Source organism: Sciurus vulgaris (assembly GCF_902686455.1).
Source record: "Sciurus vulgaris genome assembly, chromosome: 12".
In the NCBI taxonomy this organism is placed as follows: Eukaryota; Metazoa; Chordata; class Mammalia; order Rodentia; family Sciuridae; genus Sciurus; species Sciurus vulgaris.
The window spans coordinates 45,098,787-45,126,328 of record NC_136473.1 but is presented as its reverse complement, the minus strand read 5'-3'; the positions used below and the strand labels follow the sequence as shown (position 1 = coordinate 45,126,328).

The following is a 27,542-nucleotide window of genomic DNA, read 5'->3' as shown; positions in this document are numbered from 1 at the left end:
GCAGGTATGAATGGACTCAATTACCCCATCAAGGTCCCCGGTTCTTTCTCTCTGTCTCCTTCTCCATCTTTGGTGGGGCATTCTCTTCATGGTCAGGAGGTGACTTCCTGTGGTTATCGATGCTCAGGGTCCTTATGTCCCTCTACAAGGGAACAGACCCTGTTCTTTTAGTCTGATTGCATCCATTTATGTCACTTGCCCTCTCTGACCAATAACAGTCACCAGGACAATACTATTCACTGATGCACTGGGAATGAGAAGTACGGAGAGCCTGGGGGAAGGAGTCAGCTTGGTCTGAAGCACATGTGTGGAGGAAGGGTGGACTCCTAAACACAGTAGGAGTTCTGCTGGGAAAGAGGGAAGGTGAGTGACGAGGTAAAAATCAACAGCATTTGCTTCCGTACCCCTCTAGGACTATCCATCAGGCCCATAACTTTTCCCACAAATCAGTTTTTAAAAAATATTCACAGCTTCATAAAATATTCGTGGCCCCTTCCTAAAAGGAGACAATGAGATGTCTCTTCCAACTACTGTGTACAGTCCTGGGCCTCAGATGTGCAGTCTTCTCCATTCCATTATTTTGATCCCATGTCACTTTTTTAACTTGCTTGAGAGTAGAAGGAATTTTCTAAAACTTTATTCTAAGGTGAACTTTCTTTGTCTTATATGTTTTAAGCTCCTTTTCTTCTCTTCCTTCCTTTTTGGGGAAATGGGAGCAGAATTATTGCATAGAAGGCACACAGCATTTCTTCTTGCTTAGTCATTTTGAAAGAGTGGCAGTTCTACATGGGTCGGCTACTAGCCCCAAAATAGCATTTGTCTGTCTCTTTTTCTTATCTCCCAATGTGCTTGAGCGTGATTTGCAGCTTCCCTATGGAATGTGGACTACGGCTTGAATCAGCATCATTTGTAATCGCCCCTCTCAAAGCTGTCTGAGATGAGTGAGTAGTCAAACCTGGAGACTCTGTTTACCTTCGTTTTATTTCTGATTTTGTGGAAACTCTTGACCAGAAGCCTGATCCAATGACTAGAAAAGCAGAGCTTTTCCATGAATGTGTGGTGGGTTTGGAGACTTGGGCTTGCCTCCCCTCCCTGGCTGGTCGGATGTGGAGTTAGAGCCCAGCCCAGCAGCGTGTGAATGCTTTGTCTGTTGTGGCCACGTGCGCTTTCCTCCACCCAGCTTGCAGCTGCCTGGCCCTCAGGGACAATCGCTGCAAGAAGCTTATTTCTGGCTCTTTCCCACCACTGTGGCCTTGGACTGATGTTTGGCTTTACTGTGGGGTAATAGGGCCTCATGTGGAACATTCCAGATCTTTTCTCTTGCCAACTCAGGCCTGTATTTCCTGTCCCTCCAAATTGAGATGTATTAGTGGGATTTTTCAGAAATTCAGCTCTTGTCACTACACTGGGGAGCTCCAAAAAGGGAGTCATGGATGGGTTCCCAGAATTTTATTTCAATTTAGGCTTAATTGTTTTGTATTTGAATATACTGGATGTTTTGTATTTGGAGTTTGATTTCTTGATGTCTGTGGTATGAGGTTGGGAAAAGTTCCTAGATTCATCGTTAGATGATGTTTTCTTTGGTGTATCTTATTTTATTCGTTCCAGTCAGCTTTGGAAGAAAATTTTGTTAAACTGCTAATACATTGCTACTTTTTCTTTTGGTGGTTACACAGCATCCCATCTCATGGATGAAACCTGATATGTGTAAACAATTCCCAATTAGCATACTTCTAGATGACTTGCAATTTTTCCTTATTATAAAAATGCTGTAAAACCTTTATACATAGATATTTATGCACACCCCTGATCATTTCTTTAGCAAGTTAACCTATTTTCAGTGATGATAAGGAGTTCAATGATATTTTACCCCTTCTCAGCCCTGTCTTAGTTTCTCGGTTAAGAGGTATTAAATAAATCATCATAAAAATCCTTGGCCGTATCGTGGAACACTTTCAGCATCTTCTTTTTTCCACCATACCATATGTTGATCCAGATAAACTCATCTCTTCAGCAAAAATGATCGGCCTACCAGGGATGTTCATGACCTTCATTTCTGTTCTTCCTCTGGATCTCTTGTGATCCTTGGGTCCTCCACAGTTTCTTGTATTCTACCTTCTATTTACTCTCTTTCATTACCTGTTGCTTTCATCCACACACCTCTGCTCTTTGGGGATCCATTTCTACCAGGGCTTTCATCTTGTGATGATCAACGTAATGGAAGTAATAGCCATTTACTTCTTAGCACCCTACTCATCAAAATAAAATCCACCCCCCATGCACACACTTGCTGAAAACCTGAAGTATTACTGTCAGGAGACAGAAACCAGTAACGTGTTTATCAGACCCTGAAGACCACCTGTATGACAACCCTCAGCAGCTTGTTCAAATTCAAATTCCTAGACTGTGCCTCAAACTAGTTACTGCTTTAAAATCTTGGAGGGTAGGAACCAGGAAATCTGTGCATTACTGAGCTCCTTAATGATTCTGGTACTCTTTTAAATGCAATAACTTCTATAGCTTACAAGAGTTTTTAAGTAAAAACTTAACTGCATACGCTGGCATTGCAGTTTCCCTCCCATCATGCTTTTTCAATAAAAAGTCTGTTTAGAATGTTTCTAAATTGATAGCAGTACCAACACAATGTACACACAGCATGCTATTATTTCCAAATAACATGATGTGAGTGAGACTATGAGCATCACCACCTCTAGTATGCCTCTCCTTTGTAGCTCCTTGCTGATAGGTTAGGACCAGAGTAGGATTTAGTTTTTGAGTCCTCTGCACTTTGTGTAGGCTGTGGATGTCCTTGGAGCCACTTGATAAGGTGGTAGTGGAGCCAATGTTGGTTAAAGTCTCTTAGGATCTATGAAGCAAAACCCCTGCCAACTTTCAATGACAGTTTCAACCACAATTCCTTGAGATTTTTAAGGTTATTTGTCAATGCAGCAGAACTCAGTTTTATTCTGACTAATCAACTGAAACCCCTATTTCTTGTTCAATCATCAGTGACCCCGTATGTCCTAGGTTAATTTAAAGTAAGAATAAGAGGGATTCAGTTCTATATCATTGAGCTTTATTGAAATATTGGGCTCCTAAAAATGAACTTCTATCTTTTTAACCTATTTTTGTCATATTTGAGTTTGTGTAAATGAGAGACAATACTTTCTGTGTTTGAAGGAAAGATATTAGGAAACTTAATGATTTTTAAAAAGTTAATGAAGTAAAAATGAATTATTAGTTGACCTGAGGAAACAATCTGTCACTTGTTTTCACAAAAATAAGGTTTTTCTTTATTCATATACCTGTCATGAAACCTCAAATTTCCAAAATACATATGTATTTTATGTAAGCTTGCTGCATCATTTATTGTTGAGTCAGATGGGATAATCTTACTCAACTTCGGTGTGGCTTAGAGCTGCCATATAGATTGATATTTTAACTCCATGCTGATCTTTAAAATTGTGCCAAATCTTCCACTCTCTGAGGGTAGAAGAGCCTTTCTTATCCTCCCAACCCTACCCTCAAGTCTATAAAACAGAGGAAAGAAGAACACACTTCCCTTCTGCACCTTTGACATTAGTTATTTGAGTCTTTTTTCCTCTGTGCTTAACAAAACTTTTGAGGGAAAGAAAGGGTGGAGAATAGATTTTTTAAAAAGAGGTGGCAACCTGCACCTCAGATAGAGCATTATCTCCAGGATAAATAAAATACTCAAAAACCACCAAAAAAAAAAAAACAAAAAACAAAAAACAAAAAACAAAAAACCCAAATAACCCAATCAATAAATGGGCAAAGGAACTGAACAGGCACTTCACAGAAGAAGAAATAGAATGGTCAACAAATATATGAAAAAACGTTCAACATCACTAGCAATTAGAGAAATACAAATTAAAACTACACTGAGATTCCATCTCACTTTGGTTAGAATGGCAATTATCAAGAATGCAAGTACCAACCAGGCATGGTAGCCCACACCTGTAATCCCAGTGGCTCGGGAGGCTGAGGAAGGAGGATCACGAGTTCAAAGCCAGACTCAGCAAAAGTGAGGTATTAAGCAATTCAGTGAGACCCTATCTCTTAAATAAAATACAAAATAGGGCTGGGGATGTGGCTTAGTGGTCAAGCACCCCTGAGTTCAATCCCTGGTATTCTTTCCCCTAGCAAAAAAGAATACTAGTAACAATATTTGTTGGCAAGGATGTGGGCGAAAATGTACACTCGTCCGTTGTTGGTGGGACTGCAAATTGGTGCAAACAGTCTGGAAAACAATATGGAGATTCCTCAGATAACTTGGAACGGAACCACCATGTGACCCAGTTATTCTACTCCTTGACATATACCCAAAGGACTTAAAATCAGCATACTAAAGTGATGCAGCCACAATCAATGTTTATAGCAGCTCAATTCACAATAGCTAAGCTGTGGAACCAACCTAGGTGCCCTTCATCAGATGAATGGATGAAGAAAATGTGGTATATGTACACAGTGGAATATTACTCAGCCGTAAAGAAGAATGAAATTATGGCATTTACAGGTAAATGGATGGAAATGGAGACTATCATGTTAAGTGAAATAAACCAGTCCCCCAAAGTCAAAGGCCAAATATTCTCTCTGATATGAGGATGCTAATGGATGGAAATGGATACTATCATGCTAAGTGAAATAAGCCAGTCCCCCAAAGTCAAAGGCCAAATATTCTCTCTGATATGAGGATGCTAACACACATTAAGGGAGGAGGAGGGAAGAACAACAGTTGATCAGATTAGACAAAGGGAAATGAAGAGAAGAGAGGAGGGATGAGATAGGAAACACAGTAGAATGAATCAATCATAACTTTCCTGTGTTCATATACAAATCACCACCAATGTAACTCCACATCATGTTCAACCAAAAGAATGATATTTTAATCAGCTTTTTCACTGCTGTGACTAAAAGATCTGACACAGAACTATTTTAAAGGAGGAAAAGTTTATTTGAGGGCTCACAGTTTCAGAGATCTTAGTTCATAGAAGGCCTGCTCCATTTGTCTGTGCTTGAGGTGAAGCATAACATCATAGTGGAAGAGTGTGGCAGAGGGAAGCAGCTCACATGGAGATCAGGAAGCAGAGGGAGAGGTCTCCATTGGCCAGATACAAATATATACCCCATAACCACCACTCTCAATGAACCACTCCCTCCAGTCACACCCAACTCAACTCCAGTTACCACTCAGTTCATCCCCTTAGGGATTAATTCACTGATTAGATTAAGGATGTAGCCCAATCACTTCTCCAAACCTTTTTGCATTGTCTCAAACGTGAGCTTTTGGGGGACACCTCACATTCAAACCATAACAAATGGAATCCTAATTAGAACAAGTCATACCTATAAGGAATATATTTTAAAAAAGAAGTGGCAAGAACTGCTTTACTCTGCCTATTCCTCCTTCTTCCTTTGCCCCTTTATTTTTTATTTCATTTTCCATCCTTACTTCTTTTCCTCTGTTTTCTACTTTGTCTTTGCCTTCTATGTCTAATCATTTAGCATAAAAATTAAACATTTCTGGTTGTTACAGACATCTTTCAGAATCTGGTACAATCTATCAACTCTTCTCCTTGGAAAATTGTTCATATGCTGTCTTTAGGAACTCAAATAATCTCTAAGAGGTAGAAATTCTGTCCTCAACTAAAAAGCTTTAATTCCCTTCCCCTAATGTATTCCTCTGAACTCCAGTTACCCCATAAAAGTCTGATTCTGGAAGTTTCTTTCATCTTTTCAATTTAACCTTTTTAGTATCAGGTTCTTCATGTTTACAGAGAAATCTTTTTAGGAGTCAGGCTGGGTTGGTGGAAAGAACATGAACTTTGGGATAACCCATGCCTGGATTAGATAGTGGCTTTACTGCCTAGTGGCTGAGTGATAATGGAGAACAGGTGGGATCTCTTGAGGGTCTCTTACTTCATCAGTCCACTTTTTTTTTCCTTTTACAGTCAAGGTAAAATGCAGAGTAAGTATCTTAAGATTAGTATGTGGCTGTGTCAAGCACTCTTTTCAGAATAAATGGGCTTTTAGCACTTCTTATCACCAGCATTAAACTGAATGGAAACTCTGAGACAAAAATAAATTTTAAAAATTAGCATTTTCTCTCATAAGCAAGACAAATTCAAATCATAAGCCTTACGAATTAGAATTAAGGTATTAATCTGATGCCTCCAAAGGATTATTTCTTCTTCTCCTTTTTCTTTGAGATCCCTTCACATAGATTATTAATTACCATTCTTTTTATTTCTTTTTCATATCATGCAATGCTTGTTCTCTGTGCTTTCTTCTCTTTTATAACTTTAAAATTCTTTTTAAGATAAGTCAGGCATGGTGGTGCACACCTGTAATCCCAGTGACTCTGGCAGCTGAGATAGTAGGACCTCAAGTTTGAGGCCAACCTCAGCAATTTAGTAAGACCCTGTCTCAAAATAAAACATAAAAAGGGTTGGGGATATAGATCAGTGGTAAAGTGCCCCTGAGTTCAAACCACAGTACCACAAAAAAAGAAACATATGTTCCTTTTAAAATAGAAGAAAACCTTCTGACTTCAATATGGTGTCCTGTGTCTCACCAAAGGTCTATCAGCTCCTCTAAATTTCTTATCTAACAAGAAAGGAAAGAATCTGAACTCAGGTTCAACTCCTTACATGCTCATGCCAGTTATTTTTCCATTGTATACAAATAAAACCCTATTTGATTCCATTCAGGCTAAAATACCCGACAGTGATTTATTGTTTTTCATTATACAAAATCCAAAGATTTCGAATTAGATGTAAATTTAAATGTCTTCTATAAATATATACAAGTTGCAGAACTTTCCTTATGGTCTGACAAGCATCTTTACAAAGCTCAACTCCAAAAGAAAGCTTTGAAGGGAAATAAGAAAACATTACCTATCGTAGCCCAAAAGGAGGAATTTACCATGGTTTTGAAACAGTTCTGCCTTAATTCTTCCATTTATCTTTGTGAGTTTGACACTAATTATTCCAGGATGTCAGAAAGTGGTAGCTGCTCTTGCTATCTACCCTCCAAAATGGCACTGGGAGAGCCTGGGGGGATTCTTGAGAGCCTTACGCCACTCAGCGTGGAGCTCAGGATAAACTGAATAGAAGGGAGAAAGGAAAAAGGGAGGCAGGGGCTGTATTTTCAGGTGCTCACAAACAAACAAACAGTTAGTAGGACTCATGTATGGGACAGAGAAAGAATTTGGTTGAAACCTGAGGGCAGATGTAAGACTAGGCAAGGTATAATGCAGGCATGACATCAAGTCTGTGCAATCCCAGCTGGAAAGCCAACCCTTCCCCTGCCCTGGGATGAGGTCATTTGAGTTGCCATCCAGAGAAGTCAGAACAGCGAAGGAGACCCAGAGGAGGGAAGGTGGCCATAACCCTCCTTCTCTACTCCTCTTTTCTGACTGCTGTGGTCAGAGCACACTGGTGGACCAGTCCTGGGTGCAGAGGCTTCTGCCTATATCATGGAGATAACCTAGCCCTAGTTTTAGGTGAGTTTTCCCCTCTCACAATTTGGTGTGTTCTCCTTGTAAAAGGGCATTCGGACTGTAGTGAACATTGTACTCGAAGACATAGATCCCTCAGGAATGAGGGTGATGTCAAGGGACAGCTCCCAGCTGTTGGCCATTTTAGGAAACATCTTAGGCAAAAAGAAGTTCTTCGCCCAAGGTCCTTCACCTTCCCAAGTGGCCCACTCATCTGGGACAGTTCTGAAGGGCCATCTGGGGCTCAGAGTTCTCTGTGGGGCTGACCAGGCCTTTTCTCAGAATTCCATCAATGCCCAACTTCCCCTTTTGCTGAGTCCGTGCTCTCTCTTCAGAGGTAAACATCCAGGAGGGCTCCTAAATAAACATTCCATGCATGAGTGTCCATCTCAGAGTCTGCTCTGGGCGGCCAGGCAGGGGTTGGGAGGGCTTAACATTAGCATTTGTTTTGCCTTTTTGAAAATAATTGCATGTTTTCAGAATTCTATGTAGAAACTATCTTAGTGGCCAGGCATGGTGGTAAACACCTGTAATCCTAGCAATTTAGGATTGTAAGTTACACAACTTTGCCTCAAAATAATAAATAAAAAGGGCTGAAGATGTAGTTCAGTAGTATAGGGCCCCTGGGTTCAATCCCCAGTACCAGGAAGAAAAGAAGGAAGAAAGAAAGGTAGGAAGGAAGGAAGGAAGGAAGGAAGGGAGGGAGCTTGGATGGGGAGGGAAAACGGTCTTAGATATGGAACGAGTTCTTGATATTCTTCTGGGCATTGACTGTGAGTATTGAGCTAAGGTTATAAAATAAATGATTAAACTGGTGATCATTAAACAACTTTTAACAATTGAAATTTTAAAAATATAGGAAGTGAACTTGTAGTCTGAGGTTATGTCAGTTATACCATTCAAGGTCTCTCATGTGCCAAGCAAAAATGTGATGTTGGGGAACAACACAATTGAGGCCAAATTCATTACCAGTGTTAAGCTGTCCAGGCTGGCCTTGAACTCCTAGGCTTAATTCAAGTGATCCTCCTGCCTTTCCAGTGGCTGGAACTACCACCATGCCTGGCAGATTTCACCTTTTGTTTGTCTGTTTGATGCTGGGGATGGAGACCAGGGTCCCATGCATGCTAAGCATGCACTCTACCACTGAGCTACACTTCCAACCTCACTGCCAGTAGTCAGATCTTCAGTTCTTCCTTAGTTTAACCCTGATCTCCTCCTCTACTAGCAGGAGAGTGAGAAAATACACATTAGCAAACTTCCCTCAAATAAAACACCTTGCAGCCGCTCCCATCCCTTCAACAAAGACAAAAGAGGAAACCTCCTAACCTACAGGTGCTTGTGCTTGCACAGGAATGGAAGGGGAAGAGGGGAAAACCATGCAGTTACTCTGCCCTGGAGGCACCCTGGGTGGTGGTAGTAGTGCCATAAATGGAACTATGAATGTCACTTTCCTAAGCCCTGATAGAAAGAGGAAAGGGGGGAATGAGGTGAAAAGTGCAGGCGGGGGGAAGGGAATTTGAAAGAGAAATAAATGATCCAAGAAAAGCATGTAAAAATAGGAAGCCCTTGATACACAGAAATCTCAGCTTTGGTGAATATTGGTGGTAATTTATGCACCTCTTTTGATAAAGCTCTATTGACTCCTATGGGAGGTGTCATTATAAGCATGTTGAATAACATGTAAAGTTATAAAAAGAAAGAGAAAAGGTGCCGATCTCCTTTTATTTGATTTTTTTCTGTTCCTTTCTTTTTTCTTTTTTTTTTTTCCTTTGTTCACTCTCCTGACAATTGACTTCCCCAGAAAGCAACTGCTTAAACTTGAGAAATAACTACATCTCTACTGTTACATTATCTGGAGAAAAAAAAAGAAGAGGAAGGAAAGCAAACACAATTTGTATTACCCCACCACCACCACCAAAAAAAAAAAAAAAAAAAAAAAATAGCCTCTGTGGTGTTACTTTAAATTGGAAATGGTTTGATGGTTTAGTCTTTCATCAGATGGGGGGAAATGTCTAAAAGAAAAAAAAAATATTTCTATAGACAGGTAAAATAAGCTACTTATTTTACATACATATTATATACATATTATGCATACAGAATATGTGTATGTACACATATTATTTTGAGATGGAATGGAAAATGTTCCTTTAAATATTTGCTGTCTGATTATGATCTTGCACAGAATTTTGAGGGCATTAGTAGAACAAGAGGTAAACATGGCCACTGGCAGTGATTCTTATCAGTACCAAAGTCTGTGACCACCCCAATTCATTCTGTGATGAGAGGTCCATGGTCTGTGATGAGAGGTCCATGGTGTTAGTGTACCAGCAAAATCCATGAAGAAACCTCTAAAATATGGTCACTCTATATCCCTTAGCAGTCCAGCTAACATGCAGATTACAAGTTTTTTTTTTTTTTTTTTTTTACAAATTGTGTATATTGTGTGGCTATAACTTCAAATGCAGTCTTTTAGGGATTTACTTTTGATGTGAAATCATTAAAGATGGAATCTTCTTTCTGAAAGAATCAGAACTTACTGAGTTTGAATGAAATATTTCACATATATACAAATCTTTTACTAGCATTTTACTCTCTACTAAACCCATTCCGATTTCATGTCCCACATGTGTAAGTAGATAAACACTAAGTACTATGTAACAACTTTAGGATAAATTGTCTCTTTGCTTTATGGGTCAGTCTTTGTAAACAGTCCACCACTTAAAAGGTCTGTGACAAGCACCTTCAGCAAGTTGTTTGTGTATTATTTTATTTTTACACCAATGATGCCTATTTTGGAATGAAAGCATTTAAAGGGCATGGTAGTCTTAAAGATATAGCCATGAATCTCTTATCAGGGGAAGTTCAAATCTCTCTCCTTGAGGGTCTGTCAAATCTAATACTCACTTCTAAGCCAATAGAAAAATGGCAGAAATTAAGAGATGTCACTTCTTTCCTGTTATTTATTTTCATAACAGAAAACCATTAAAGCCATTTTGGGACTGAGAGCATGACTTGGTGGTATAGCACTTGCCTATATGCATGAGGCCCTGGGTTCAACCCCAGCACCAAAAAAAAAAAAAAAAAAAAAAAAGAAAAGAAAAGAAAAACTTTCAAGTAGGATCATGTGCATTCACATTGCTGTGCAACCATTACCACCATCCACCCCCATGACTTTTATCCCATCGAAGTAAAATTCTGTACCCATTCAGCAAAATCTCCCCTGCCACCCTCTCCCTTCAGCCCCTCACAGCCAACATTCTGCTTTCTGTCTCTTGAGTTCGACTACTCTAGGTCACTTGTATGAGTGGATTCATACAGCATCTGTCCTTTTTTGTGCCTGGCTCATTTTGCTTAGTACAATGTCTTTATGGTCACATGGAAACAGAAGGGAGACCAATAGAGTAGAGGGCGGGAATGAAGGGAGGGAGGGCCTGGGGAAGTACTGGGAAATGAAATCTACTAAATTATGCTCTGTCTACATATGAATATGCCACAATGCATCCCACCTTTATATATGATTATGATGTACTACCTAAAATAATAATAACAGAAGGAAGATCAGTAGAGCGGAGCAAACAGATCAGGGAAAAGGAGGAGAGGAGGGAAAGGGAAGGTAATAGGGAGTGAGATTGATCAAATTATGTGCATGTACAAATAGGGCAGAAGGAATCCCATTATTATGTATAATTATAATGCACCAATAAAAATTTGGGAAAGAAAAAAGGTCTTCATGTTTCTTTTAGTGAGTTTTTTTGCTCCTGTGACTAAAAGATCCAACCAGAACAATTGTAGAAGAGAAAAAGTTTATTTGAGGGCTCACGGTTTCAGAGGCCTTATTCCATAGACAGCAGACTCCATTCCTGGGGCTCAAGGTGAGGCAGAAGAACATCATGGTGGAAAAGTGTGGCAGAGGGAAGCAACACACATGATGATCAAGAAGCAGAGAGCACGAGGGCTTCACTTGCCCGATACAAATATACACCCCAAAGCCACACCCCAATTCCCACCTCCTCCAGCCACACCCCACCTGCCTGCAGTTACCACTCAGTGAATCCCATCAGGGATTAATTCACTGATTACTTTAAGGCTCTCCCAACCTAATCATTTCCCCTCTGAACATTATCACATTATCTCACGTGAGTTTTTGGGGGACACCTCACATCCAAACCATAATAATGGTTCACTCATCTAGTAGTGTATGTCAGAATTTCCTTCCTAATTTTTAAAGCTGAATAATAGTCCTTTGTAGGTATATACCATATTTTGTTCATCAATCTGTTCATCTGTCACAGATAGACATTTGGTTGCTTCCCCTTTTGGATATTAGGATTAATACTGTTTTGAACATGGGTAGAGAGATAGTTCTTTGAGACCTTGTTTTTAATTTGTTTTGGTATTTCCCTACATTGGAACTGCTGGATCACATGGCAGTACTATTTTTACTCTTTTGAGGAGCTGCAAAACCATTTTCCATAGAAGCTGTGTCATTTTATATTCCCACAGCAGTTCATAAGGGTTCCAATTGCTCCACATTCCTTCTAATATCTGTTACTTTTCTTTTCTTTACTTTTTTTTTTTTGGGTAGTGGTCATTCTAAGGGATGTGAAATGAGATACCACTTCTGAAATGAAAAGACTTGTTTCTCCTGTCTGGGATGTGTGTCATATTCATTCATTCAGTTTCTCTCTCTCTCTCTCTCTGTCTCTCTGTCTCTGTCTCTCTCTCTCTCTCTCTCTCTCTCTTTCTCTCTGTCTCCCCCCCCCATCATCATTATCATCATCATTCACTCTGGAGAAGGTCACCTGCTCTCTGGGGAAAGTCACTGCCCTGAGGAGAGGGAAGCCAGCTGCCATGCTGTGAGGACACTCAAGTAGTCTGGGGAAAGATCCATATAAGTAAGAACTGAGAAGGAATTCTCAACAGCCTTGTGAGCATGCCCAACCCGGAATTACCTAGCTAAGCTGTTCCCAGATTCCTGAGCCATGGAAACTATTAAATAATAAATGTTTGTTGTTTTAAGTTGTTAAATTTGGGGTAATTTGTAATGCAAAAAATATCGTTCAGTGAACAGAAATTTACTAATTATTTAATATTTATTGAATCATGCCAGGTACTGTTCTAGGCATTGAGAGTACCACAGTGAATAAAAGGGGGAAAAAAGTTCCACTTCCATGGAGCTTATATCCAAATGTACAATATAACTTTTTCTCCAGTTTCTGAGTATTTTTCTGAATCAGTTTCAGCTTCAGACAGCAAGGACTTAAGCACATGGAAGCAGAAAGGAATTTTTACAGGAATGTGGACATGCAAAGTCATTGCCAGTGCTGGAGAAGCAGACCCTGGTTGAGCTGTCAGAATAAACTCCAGAACAAGGAACTAGCCCCTCAAAGTTGCCACCTCTTCAGTTACCATAAAGAAGCAAGAGACTTTGGAAGCTGCTGCCCTGCTTTGAGCTCTGGGACTGCACTGCTTTCAGCTATGGTCCACGTTAGCGAAGCCAGCCTTCACCCTGACTCGCTACTACCCCTGCCTCAGGAAAATCAAACGTCTCCAGGAAGCAACAGAAAGATTGTGTATTGCACATATTACAAGCTGTACATGATTTATGGATATGGTCTCCATCTTGCTAATCTCTGAGACATATAGAGTTAGGCCTACTCAACACATGGAATGGAACAGAGTGAACCGCACTACAATGTCTCCTCCAACATGACCCATAGCCAACAAATATGCACAGATGAGGATGCTATTGCAAAAGAATAACTAGGATAGATAGATCCAATGTATTGATGACCACACTTTGAAGAGAATTTAAGCCAGGGAGCTAACAAGTACCTACTAAGTGACTGGTAATAGATTGTGCATTTTGTATTGTTGTTTTAATACAATGTCGCAAAATAGATATTATAGTTTTCAGGTGGGGAGACTAAGGCTCAGTCAGATTAAATAACTCAGGCAAGGCCCCACAAAAGAAAGAGGTAAAAAGAAGATTCAAACCAGACATTTCATACAGAGCTCAGGAAAAAAAGATACCGAATTCTTAGGACCACACAACAATGGTAGCTGATGTTTGCTGTTCTCTCTTACGGACTGAATATTCGTATGATCTCAAAACTTGTATGTTGAATTCCTAATTCCCAATGTGACTATATTTGAACATAAAACCTTTATGGAAGTGATTAAGGTTAAATGAGGTTAAAATGATGGAGTCCTGTTCCAAAAGAATTAATGTTCTTAAAAGAAAAGGCATTAGATAATTTTCTTTTCTTTTTTCTTTCCTTCTCCTCCTCCTTTTTCTTCTTCTCTCTCACTCTCCATCTCTGTTTGCATACTTACCCTGAGAAAAGGCCATCTGTAAGTCAGGAAGAGAGCTTCCACTTGTAAATGAATCAATTGGAATCTTGATCTTGATCTTCAAGCCTTTAGAACCAACAGAAATCAAATTTGTGGTTTAATACACCTGACCTATATGTTTTGTTATAGCAGACTAATACAGTCACATAGGCATTTTTTTATAAAAATTGTAATAAAAACATAGACTCTGTAGCCAACCAGAGTACTACTACGTGCTAGCTCTGTGGCTTTAGGCAAGCTAACTTAATCTCTCTGTGCCTATTAAAAGTAATCATACCTATTTCGTGGGGGTTAATTTGTTAATATTTGTAAAGCATGTCTCAAGGCACATACATAGTAAATGCTATATAAATGTGTGACAAATAAGAAACATGTGTCACATGCTATAGGTCAGGGAAACAGGAGTCACTTAAGTAATTTGAGTAGGAAGTTTATTAGTGGGAACTAAGGACTTGTGCAGCCTCTGAAGATAAGGAAGACATGAACGCTGGAGGGTAGTGGTTACAGAGCAACCACCACCAGTCCTTCAGCTCTGAAATGGGTGATTCTCAGAGGATAACCAAAACCCCCCTGGCAAACATTGATGTCAGCTCTCTATATCTGCTGATGTCCACGTACTTCTGGGAAATAACTGCTTCTCCTCGTCTTCATCCACCCCTCAATTCTCAGAAGCCTCCCTGTGCATGGGAGAGTCTGGAAAGTAGGGGTTCAGGCTTTCAGCAGCCTCTGGGGAGCTCATAAAGGCAGAGCCACAGGGTTTTATTAAATTTCTGATTATCTTTACTTGTGCTTTGCCTTCATGTGTATTCAAACATTAAAAGAACCCTAAGAGATTTTCTGTCTACAACTGTATTATAAATTCCTTAATGTAAGGGGCCCATGTCTTAAGATTCTGTTACTCTTCCTTTGTGCCTTAACAGAATTTTATATAAATAATGCTCAATAAATGCTTACATATTTAAAAAAATTAAAAACCTTTATAACAAAAGTGATTCTGTTCAATACTATTTGAACAACAACAAGGGGCCACATTCTGAGGTTCCTTTAGATAAAACATGCATTTTAAAAACATCTGCTTGGGCTGGGGATGTAGCTCAGTGGTCCAGGGTGTATTTAACATGAATAAGCCTCTGGGTTCAATCCCTAGCACCAAAAATCTGCTGCTTTTTTTTTTTTTTTTTTTTTCTTCTCTTTCCCCTGTAATGGTAAAATTTAGTATTAGAAATTCAAAGTCATTTAAAACAACAATAATAATGCCCATGGCATGTCACGAAGACACCAGAGTCAGCTTGATGGGGCTCTGATAAGCCAGATCTAGGACAATTTGAACAGCAAAATAACTATGCCAATACATTATAAACCATTGAGAATAATCGATACTGATAACAACAGGTTATCACCAATAATAAACAGGTAAATAAATGAGTGGAAAGAGGAGAGGATCCTTATGCAGGACTTGCTGGTCAATGTGGAAGGATACTGGAGTTGGATACTTCAAAGAAAGCATGTGTCAGGCAAGAATCAATGAATGCTCAGCCTAACGAGGTATTTGGTGAGGAGCTTGGACTTAAAGTGTGACCCCCAAGGCTGCCTTCTACCTGCAACAGGAAAGAAAATAGTAAGTATACAGTCAAGACAACATCTTGACTTAGGTGATCCAAGTTCACATTCCTGCTGAAGAACATATGAATATCATGCACCTCCAGAGTGAAGCCCTGAGAAGGGAACATCACCTATGTAGCAGTCTGACCACAAATGCACACCTACATCTAATCACCAGGAAACATTCACCAAACCAAAGTGAGGATACTTGAGTTTAAAAAAAAAAATTGTGGGAAACTATATTTTTTAAAAATGTTGAAAAAAATTGTAGATTTTCTAGATTAAAGGAGACTAAAGAGACGTGACAATGAAATGTCATTCCCTAGACACAATCCTCAATTGGAGGTAAAAATTCTATTAAAAGGACATTATTTAAGTAATAGACAAACCTAGAATACAGATACCAATGATAGATTAGGTTATACAAAAGCACTGTATACTGTTAGATTTGCCAGTTAAAAACTGTACCGTGGTTAGCAAATGCACATTGCTGTACATAGGGACAAAGAGCCTTAACATACAAAACTTATCTTCAAATAGTTCAAGTGAAAATATTAGAAATAAATATATATACAGAGCAAATGATAAAGTAAGTAGGACAAAATTTTAAATGATCTGAGTGTTCTTAATATTATTCTTGTTTTTCAAATAAATTTGAAATTATTTCCACATAAAGGAAAAAATTAACACATGAACTATTTTTTTACTTAATAGCACAGATTTTAAATAAATGGAAAAATACAAAGGAAACTATAAATCCATGCACTTTTTTTACAAAGTAACTTTAATAACAGATGAAGGTCAAGTCGGTTCCTAGACACAGTCTGAAAACACAGGAATTCTGAACAGTGATGGACACCTGAGCTTCTAACTAAAAGGAAAATGCAAAGTGATGGCTTGGAAAGGTCTACTTCTTCCAGACCCCACCAGGTCTCCCACATTCTCCATTTCCTACCTTGTGTGGTATAAATTTTGTAGCTATGTTATCCCATAGAGCGGCATATGATGATCCCTTCCTGCTCTGGATCAAATAGTATTTTCTCCACCAAACTCATGTCCTCCCATAACCTCAGAATGTGATCTTATTTGAAAACGCATTCTTTGCAGATGTAATTACGTTAAGATGAGATCATACTGAATTAGCATTGGTCCTAATTCAATGACTGGTATCCTTATAAGAAAAGGGAAAATATTCCTACTACATTAAAGTTTATATAAATTTTGAAATTGATCTGTGTAGAAAAAAAGGAAATTGGACACAGAAAGACACACAGGGAGAATGTTATGTAGTAATGGAGGCAGAGACTGGAATGGTGTGCCCACTAGCCTAGGGATGCCAAGGATTGCTAGCTGTTTGTCAGCTTGGTTAAATTGCAACAAGAACAATTTAGAGGAGGAAAAATTTATCTTGGCTCACTCTTCCAGAGGTTTAATCCATAGTCAGTCAACTACCATAGCTCTGGTCCCAAGGCAATGCAGAATGTCATGGCAGAAGGGTGTGGCAAAGGAAAGCAGCTCAGGACATGGCAACCACAAAGCAGAAAAAGAGGTCAACTCACAGGGACAAAATTATAAACCCCAAAGTCTTACCCCCTCTAGCCACACTCTACCTTCCTATAGTTACTGCCCAATTAATCCTTATCAATGTATTAATCCACTTATTAGGCTATACCTCTAATAATCTAATCATTTTACCTCTGAAAATTCTTACATTGTCTCACACATAAGCTTTTGGGGGACACCTCATATCTAAACCATAACATTGGTCATCATCAGAAGCTAAAAGATGCAAGAAATAATACTTCTGCAACACCTTCAGAGACAGCATGGTCCTGAAGACACCTTGATTTCAGACCTCTAACCTCTATAAATAATAAACAATACATTTCTATTGTTTTAAGTCAGTTCATCATAGTATTCTGCAGCTCTAGGAAACTACTACACCTTCCTACTTAGACTTTAAGCTCCTGAGGATGATTCAAAGGTCAGGATTACATTACATTCCTCATTCTAAGCACGCTGAACTTCTAGCCATGTCCTTTTGGAACACTCAACTCAGTACTGTCCCTTAAGGAACTTTTGGTCTAGAGTTATTTGAACCTTATTGGGACCATTGAAATCAGAGGTCAGGGAGCCTTTACACTGGAAGATCTGTGAGCAAATCTCAAGCAGCTGCCTAATCCTCTCCAGGATATTATTGTTTTAGTCTCCTCTCCATATACATTATGGGAAAATATTTTTTTTATTGTTACTGATCTTCCGTCTCTCCCACCAGAATATAAGAAGTAGGAGAACAGATATCCACCTTGCTCACTTTATCCTCAGCACGTGGTCCACAGTAAGAGCTAGGTGAGGAGTTAGTTGTTAGATGAACAATATGAGTAGGCAGGAACTTGGCATTCTGGAGGAAGAAGAGAAGGCCAAATGCCTGCAGCAAGGCCAACAAAGTTAGAGGGGTGCAGTGTGGTGCCAGCAGGTAGGCAGAAGCATCTTGCAGGGCCTCAGGGACCCCTTGAAAGGTTTTGGCTATATCTCCATTTTCCTCTCTCTGAATGGAGTTCCTTCGCACCACTCGTTTTCACTGTCTGATCGACCTTTGTGTCCTTCAGTTCCCCCTTTAAATGCTTCTGTACCTGCCAAGCAGAATGGCTTATGTCCCTCTCAGGCTCCCCAGTCATTCATCTCAATCTTAGGACTTACATCACCAGTCGTTTCCAAGCCTACTTCCCCATAGAGTTGAGTTCCTTAGGGCAAGCCTTTTGTCTAACCTCTGTTATGTCCAGGCAGGGCCTAAAGGAGTAGGTACTCACTGGTCTTCATTGTGTGGATGAGTGGATAGATAACAAAGGACAACATATCTCTCAGAGCCTAATCACCTCCAGCCAAGCCTTGAGGCAGGGTTGTGGTTTCTAGATTGCACATCCTGCTCTGTAAACTCATTCCACTCCACCTAGCATGAGAATTAGTTCATTCCACCTCTTTCTTTTTGGTTCTTCCAATAACTATTCCAAAGTATAGGTCCTTGCTCTAGAGATGTTAAGTTATTCAGAATTGGAATACTTTCCTACATGTGTAGATTGACAGAATTAATTGCTCAATAGAATATATATGTTATTGTATATATTATATATATATATATATATATATAATTTCATTATTAGTTCCTCACCCTCCTCATGAATGACATTCTCCCCTAAATTCAGAAATAATGTTATTTGGTCCTAAATCACACATGCAAAGTATTTAAATGATTTAATTCAGGTTCTCTGAGAAGCAGCTGCTAAGAAGGGTGTATATGTATAAGAGATCTTTTAAAAATAACTTTATTTTATTTATTTTTTAATGTTGTGCTGAGGATTCAACCCAGTGCCTCGCAGGTGCTAGGCAAGCACTATAACAGTGCCACAACCCCAGTCCCTGTATAAGAGATTTATTGGGGAAATTATCTATGAGGGATAATATGGAGGAAGCAGGAGGATGATGGAAGAGCCATTAGACTATGATGCAGGCCTGGCCCCTGTGAAGGAAGGACATGGAAAGGAAAGAAGGAAAAGAGGGCGAGAGGAAAGGAAGGAGGGAATTAACGGAGGTCATAGACTCCAGTGTAGTTCTAAGAAAGTTTTGGCAAGGTTTAAAGGGAGTCTCTGAAACTAAGTTACCCACTAGAGGAAACCCTGTCTTCCAGGAATGACCCTCCTTGATATTTCTGCCATGCTACCATTAGCTGGAAGCAGCCTATGGGAAGCAAGCGTGGTCTCAGTGCTGACACACCAGAAGCTAGGACTGGAGATCAATAACACTTCCTGTGGCAGGAGATTTGAGAGGCAGATACCATGACTGCTACAGATAATGTTTGCATAATTTAGTCTTTGCTGCCCTCTGAATTTATCCAAAATGATGATATGTCCAAGGTAAGTTTGGGGTTTAGCTTTCGATCATCCTTTTGGACTCTATTCTCAATTCTACTAAACTTTGAGCAAGGAGTAGTAGTCAGAACAACCTAAACGAAGATTGAAAAAAGGGAAACATATTTTGCCGAAAATGTTAAGGTTTAGCTCTGCAGCAAAATAACTTCGGCCCTCATTTTAAAATACAACAGGTACATTATCTTCCTTTGCCTCTGAAATACACTGACTCAAGATGCCGAGCATTGGATGAATATTTGATTCCACAAATCTAGTAGCTGTTAGTTTAAGATTTTATTTCTTTTTACAGACTGATTTATGGAGAAAAAAGATCTTCAAGTTTCTCTGTGCTGCCAAATAAGAAAGTAACCTTATGGTGGGCCATTCTTCCATACTAGGGGAGAATATCTCATCTTGAGCAATAGCCCTTCAGAAACACTGACATTAACTAGACTAAGAGAGTTGGCTTTTGTCCCTATATGGTAACTGTTTAGGAAGTCAGTGTTCTCAAGAAGGCTATTTTTTTTTTTTTTTTTTAGTCCCCTATAATAAGACTCTTATTCAGGGAACCTTTAAAAATGTCAAAATAGATAGGAATAGGATCTAGTGCAGATAAGCCCAGACTCTGGAGGTGATGAAATCTGGGCTTAAATCCTAGCTTTGCCACATTGCTGTCAGCAAAGGCAGGTGACTGGTAGGCATCCAATACCAGGCCTTTATAAAAGTTCCAGAAAGAGATGGAGATAATGTCAGAGAGGTTTGAGAGGAGCTCCTAGATATATAATCACAGAATGTGGCATTCAGAGGAGCAACTCACTCACCAGGGTAGATGGAGTTGGTAAAATAGAGGAGAAACTGATTCACAAGAGATGAGGGCAGAGAGGTACAAAAAGAAAAGTAACTATTATGTTTCTGATCTACTTAAGTAGAAGGCAAGGACTAAGTAAGGCACAGATGTCTAAATGAGGAATTAGTTTCTGGAAATACTGGGGTACAAGAATTAGATCCTATCAATAGTGAGTCTGACTAAATGTTCAGTTAATGATCTTATCTACCATTGCAGAGGTTCTGAATCATCCCAGAATCTGTGCTGGTACTATCCTACTTTCCAGATATAAGCTTTCTAGATATAAGATACAGCTATATTACTAAACCTAGATGCAAACTCCTAGGAATCAGAATTAGGGTGTCAGTCAACTTTCCTTTAATTTAAAAAATACCTGTGATAATTAGTTTAGAAAGAGGAAAGGTTTATTTTGCTCTCAGTTTTGAAGATTTTGAAGTTCATGGTTGGTTGACCCATTGTTCTTAGGCCTGGGTCAAAGTTAGTAAAACATGGTGGGAGCACATGGCAGAAGATGTGACTCACCTCATGAACAGCCAGAAAGCAAAGAGAAAGGAAAAGGAGGGGGACCAAGGTTCCATTATCCCCTTCATAACCACTTCCAAGTAGGCCCCACTCTTCTAAAGTTATACCACCTCCCAATAGCACTAAGGCTGGGGACCAAGATTTAATATGTGGACCTTTAGGTAACATTTTAGTTCCAAATTGTAATAGGTAGCCCATAATCTCAAGAAGCTGCAAGTATAATTATATGTATTCCTACTTTAATATTTTAATCTTTGTGAAAACATTAAATGATAGAAGTAAAAAGCTAACAAATATAAATTTACTCAAAAATATAAGGATATTTATAGAAGCAATAACACACTGGGGACTCCATTATCCACAAGGAACTAAAACAAGATCATGGAGTAACTATGAATTGGCCTGTACTTACCTGTCATTAATACAACTGAGAAATGCTCAGTTTTCATTATCTTTGAACACATGACGAGAGTGAATTGTTCTTTCAGATTATAGATGCATTGACTGTAACTGCCATGCAAAATCCAATCACTCAGTTAATGCCATATCAAGGTATGGTGTTACATATAGTAGTCCCCTTTATCTATAGAGAATATATTACCAGTAGATGTCTGAAACCACAGATAGTACCTTATATATCTTCTGTTCTATACATATCAATGATAAAATTTAATTTATTAAGTGAGGCATAGTAAGAGATTAACAAGAACTAATAATAAAATAGGACAATTACAACAATATATTGTAATAAAAGTTACAAAAATGTGTGTGCTCTCTCTCTTTGTATTTTAGATCCTAGCAAATTCAGCATGTGAGTTGAGAACTTTCACCTTTGTACTTAAAGGAAGTATTTCACGATTTCTCTTTGGCATGTCCCAAATTACCAACATTCCTAATCTTGTGCTATGGGGGTCATTGAATAAGGGTTACTTATTCAATAAGGGGGTCATTGAACAAAAGCACTGAGATACAGCAACAGTCAATTTGATAACCAAGGATGAATAGATGGGTAATATATACAGCATGGATAAACTGCAAAAAGGGATGATCCATGTTTGGTGTAGCAAAGAGGACAGTGCATAATTTCATCACACTGCTTAGAAGGTGTGCAATTTAAAACTTATGAGTTGTTTATTTCTGGAATTTTCTGTGTAGTATGTTCATACTGCAGTTGACCACTTATAACTGAAACCACAGAAAGTGAAACCAGAGATTAGAGGGGACTATTGTATTTATAAGAAAATGCATAGTTGGAAAAAAAAGTAGAATTAGTATGATTCTGCTATTTTCTTATTTCTTTTCGGGTAGTTAAGCCTCCATCTGGTGAGCTTAATGTGTTATTTATTTAAATGTATTTAATCCTCTATGTAGCAAGTTTCATAGAAGAAGGTACTTCTAGTCATATATATGTACATATATGTATATGTATGTAACATATATACATATATATGATGTTTCCTGCTCCCTTTATTTTTCTTCAAGATCTTTCTCCCAAAACTTGGACCAATTAGGTGCATAATGCAGCAACCCAATGATTTTTTTTTTTTTTTTTGTACTCAGGATTGAACCCAGCAGTGCTTAACTACTGAGCCACATCCCCAGACCTTTTTATTTTATTTACTTATTTATTTAGACAGGATCTTGCTAAATTACTTAGGTTCTTGCTGAATTTCTGAATTGAACTCATAATTGTCCTGCTTCAGCCTCTCAAGTCTCCGGTATTACAGGCTGGTGCCACCTGCCTGGCAAAAGCCCTGTGATTTTTTTTAAAAGGAATATTTTTAAATTATACTTAAATATATAGGAAAAATTATTAAATAGTTATATTTAAGAATAAGTCTAGAAAATTCAGGATTTAGAGTAAATTACACCGCTTATGTTGTTGCTTATTTTTTACCCTTTTCTCTACTGTGTAAAAAAAATTAATTATGGCTGCCAGGCACAGTGGTGCACTCCTGTAATCCCAGCAGTTTGGGAGGCTAAGGCAGGAGGATCACAAGTTCAAACCAGCCTCAGCAACCGAGCAGGGCCCTAAGCAACTCAGCGAGACCCTGTCTCTAAATAAAATCCAAAAAAGGGATGGGGATGTGACTCAGTGGTTGAGCGCCCCTGCACTCAATATCCGGTACCAAAAAAAAAAAAAAAAAAAAAAAAAAAAATGGGAGTATAATCTGGTTAAAATAAGCTAACAAGGGGAACACTGATGGGAAAACAAGGTAGAGAAGGGAAAGAGGCTTGGAGAAGTGAGTGAGTAAGAGAGAAGCAAGGGATGGCTTTGCAGTTCCTTTATAGTAAGAATTTAAGTCTCTTTCCCTAGTTTGCTACTCTCTGAGTTCAACTCTTTGTGTCCATGATAGGTTGGGCCCTACAGTGTTCATGGAGATCACTTTGATGTGATTTACTGAGAAGCAGCTCTGTGCACAAGTATTTTCTTTTCTAATAATTCTGACTTGTTACCAGGACCACCTTTTATTATCACCAGTTATAAATCATGCTAATGGTTAAGATAGTGAACTGTATTTTAATAAGATAAGGATCAAGAAACCCTGTTCCTAGCTGTGTTATCTTAGACAAATAATTCTTGTGCTTCAGTTTTCTCATTATTAAAATGAAGACATTGAACTAGGTATCATTCAGTTTAAAATTTTTGTCTATAAATATTTAATGGTTATCCTTTCTTGGTAAGGCAGTTATTTGTTAGTGGTTATCAACAGTGAGTACTAAAAGATACTGATAGTACTATGAGGACAAGTAAAATATATTTGTTAGAAGTTGATACTTTCATTTTGAAGTAAACTTATAAGAATACTTAACATTATAGATTCATTTAGACCCAATTCAGAATTAATAGATCTTAATTTAACTCTGCCATCAATTACTTTTGTTATTTATGTGAGTCATTTATGAAATGAGTAGCCAAAATCAGCTAACGTCTTCAGAGCATTTTTTTCTGATAGGCAATAACTTTCTATAAAATTTATGAAAATTGTTACACAATGTTTATTAATAAATAAGGCTTAATTTCTGTTAGTATATTTTAACTATGGCAATATAAATACAAAAAAATTAAGCATGAATTAATTCAGTTATATTTGAAGATAATTTATTTTTATTTAGGTCATATTTGTGAATTAGAAATAACAGATCAGATCTGGAGGCTTGTGGGTTCAAATTCTGGACAAAGCATACCGAGATAGTTAATTTGATGTGTCAACTGCTCTAAGGGGTGCCCAGATAACCGATAAAACATTATTTCTGAGTGTGTCTGTAAAGTTATTTCTGGATATGTAAGTCAGTAGATCAGGTCAAGAAAATTGCCCTCACCAATGCTATTGGGTATCATCTAAATTCAATCCTCTGAAGACCCAAACAGAACAAAAAGGCAGAGGAAGGGTGAAATTCACTCTCTCTTCTTGAACTAGGACATCCACCCTCCTCTACACTGAGATACCAAAGCTCCAAATCCTTAGGCATTTGGACTCTAGGTCTTTCATCAGCAGCCTCCAACCGTGACCCTCCCAGGTCTTTGAACTAAAACAGGGAGTTACAGCATTGGCTCCTCTGTTTCTCAGGTGTTTGGACTTGCACTGAATCATATCACTGTCTTTCTTGTGTCTTCAGCTTAGAGGTAGAAGTGTGTGGAACTTCTCAGCCCTATAATCACATCAGTCAATTCCCATGATAAATTTCTTCATATCTATGCATCTATTGCTTCTGTTTTTCTGGGGGAAATCCTGACTAATCCACATACATTTTTACTTTCCCTCTTCTCCAGTCCTATGAAATGACCTAAAGATATAATAAAGAAATCAATTCTGATCAGTATAAAGAAAAGCAAGAACTTTTGGACTACCGTGCACTTAAACAAAATATTTGTGGACTACCAGACACTTAAACAAAATATTTGTAGATGGAAGCTGGATAGGCTTCTAGTGGTAAGCAAATCAGAGATCAAGTTGCATCTGAAAACTGAGAAGACAGTAGTGGAGGTGAGACCTAATCTGTTTTGTAGAGCCTGAGACAAGCTCTAAGCATAGAATCAACAGATAATAAACCACAGAGGATTGTGGTTCTGTTTTCATAGTATTTAACAAAATGACTCTCAGCAAACAGCTGGGACAAATGAAACCACTAATATATACCCCCCACATATAAACACTAATTATTCATAGAATAAAAACATGAATTTGCTGTCTAAAGAAAACAAAAGATTTGCTAAAGTTCCAGGCACCCAAAATTAAGTCAATCTTTACAGATAATGGTGAAGGAAATTCATGAAAGGTAGTTCAATCAACCCAATCATACATATATTTGAATTAACAACCAAGGATCACAAATATTTGTATAGAATTAACAGGTCACGTGAGAAGAAGCAATGTCACTTAACAAAATTCCAGGGGGAAGATCTAATTCAGGATATTTTTAAAAATATTCTAAGTAGTAACCTTGAATAGATTTTAGTATATATTAAATCTCCAAACCATGAACAAGATAATAAGAAAAGAAACATCATAAAATAAGAGAATTATTAGAAAATAAGAATGGGATTGCCAAATTTAAAAAATAAAAGAACTTGGGCTGGGGAGATAGCTTAGTTGATAAAGTGCTTGTCTCCCAAGCACAAGGCCCTGGGTTCAATCCCCAGCACTGCAAAAAAAAAAAAAAAAAAAAAAAAACAAGGAACCTTAAAGCTAAAATCAAGGAAATCTTCCAAACAGATTTTTCTATTTCAAAGACAGAAAATATGACCAATTAATTAAAGAGACATATAGGATTGTGATTCAAGAGAATAAAGTTCCAGGAAGAAAGAATAGGGGTGAAAGAAAAGGAGAGACAGAGAAAAGGGGAGGAAAAGAAGAAAGAAAATAACCACATAAATAATAGGAGAAAATATCCCCAAGCAAAATAAAATTTAACAAGACTGGTATTCAGTCACTCATCTTGAAAAGTTGGAATTGCTTTTAAACTTTTCAACTCCCTGAGCAAGAAGAGTCTTTAAATGTAAAATTACATACTAAAACCTGAGCAGCCTGGTATTTGATATTATAATTATGTAGCTGTATTTTTCTTCATTTCCAAAAAATTTTGATCAAATGGAATTTGAATGTATTCCTTAAAGATTCATTCTTCTCATTGGTTTAACCATTCCAAATGGGCAAGATAAAGAAGATGTGGTAGTTATGGACTTTAAAGTCACTAGCCACTATTGAACACATAAAGCTCAAAATGCAAGGGGTTTCGTGTCTTAGGTAACTTTCCTCGTACAAATATTCAGGGCAAAACTCAATAGTTAAGAAAGTAAGGGAAATCCTTCAGGAGCAGGGTGAAGAAAACAAGAAAAAAAAAATGATAAGTAAGCACTAATCCAAAGAAAGCATTAGCTATTTTGAAAGCATTTGCTGATTTCTGTAGACTGGAAGGGTAAATCAGCTACAGTTTATGGACCCATGTAAGGTGAAAAGTCAGATCAGAGACCCCACATAAAGTAGAAACCTTGAAAGAATACCCCACGGTGGATGAATGAGAAAGTAATTCAAATAATTAGTTTTAAGAAAGTCAAGGAGAAGAAAGAAAATAAAAGGAGACAAAAACATACCCCTTCTGCTCCTGAATTATGCTTCCTTTCTGTTTTAGGCAGCTTTTGTGTCACTGTGACCAAAACACCCAACAAGAACAACTTAGAAGAGGAAGAGTTCATTTGAGGCTAATGGTTTCAGAGATCTCAGTCCATAGACAGTGAACTCCATTGCTCTGGGCCCAAGGTGAGGTTGTACATCATGACAGAAGGGCCAAGCAGAGGAAAACTGCTCCCTTCATGGTGGAGTCAGGAAACAGGAGGTGGGAAAGGAGCAAGGGGGGAGATGCACCCTTCTAAGGCATGCCCCCAGTGACCCACCTCTTCCAGTCATACCCCACCTGCCTATAGTTACCACCCAATCGGTCCCTGCAAACAGAGGTGAACTGATTAGGTTGCAGCTCTCAAGATCCAATCATTTCACCTCTGAATATTCCTACATTAACAGGAGCTTTTGGGGGACACTTCATATTCAAACCATAATTTTCTGAGGGTCCCAGAATATCATACTCATCTATAGAAACACAGACTTAAGATTTTTCATAACAGCTGGTACATTTCCTAGAACAACTAGCAATTAGTTTCACACGAGAAAGCAAGTCTAATTTTTGCTTTTTGGTCCATTTTTTGTTTTACTTTAAAATGATTTTGATTAATGGTGATCTAAAACATTTTCCAAAAGTATCACATCTTCCAAATTTTATAAAAATTATGTACGTGGTCTTATATGGTAGAAAATATGTTTTAATACAAGGAAAGCCTCTTTATTAACACTAAGAATCAACGAATATTTCTCTTTACACATTGACTATTATGGTTATATAAAGATTAGGAATCATAATTTTATAGTTTAAGGTGTCTGCTCTTTCATCAAAAGAAAATTACTTTCATTTGTATCCATTGGGCTACAGTAATAGTTATAATGATGATAATGTATGAAGATGATGATAGCTAACACTTACTGAATATCAGAACAGAAGTTAATATCCTTTTTCTGTTAAGAGCCAGATAGTGAATATTTTAGACTTTGTAATCATATGGTCTTTGTCTCAACTACTCAACTCTGATGTGTAGACAATAGGTAAATGTGTGAATATGACTGTGTCCCAGTAAAAAATATTTTTATTTAACAAAAATAGGTGGCCACTGTCAGGACCCTGTATTTTGCTGTGTCCTGGATTAAAGTATTACGAATATTTGAATTCCAGTTAATTACTT

At 38.1% G+C, this 27,542-nt stretch overlaps 1 long non-coding RNA gene across 1 annotated transcript; it reads left to right on the top strand.

The window, feature by feature from the left end:
• The first annotated feature begins 507 nt into the window (after positions 1-507).
• On the top strand, positions 508-26,946 carry LOC306641601. Its single transcript, XR_013758209.1, has 3 exons — positions 508-941; positions 12,317-12,446; positions 26,384-26,946. It is a non-coding gene; the product is annotated as an uncharacterized lncRNA (long non-coding RNA).
• The last annotated feature ends 596 nt before the right edge of the window (positions 26,947-27,542 follow it).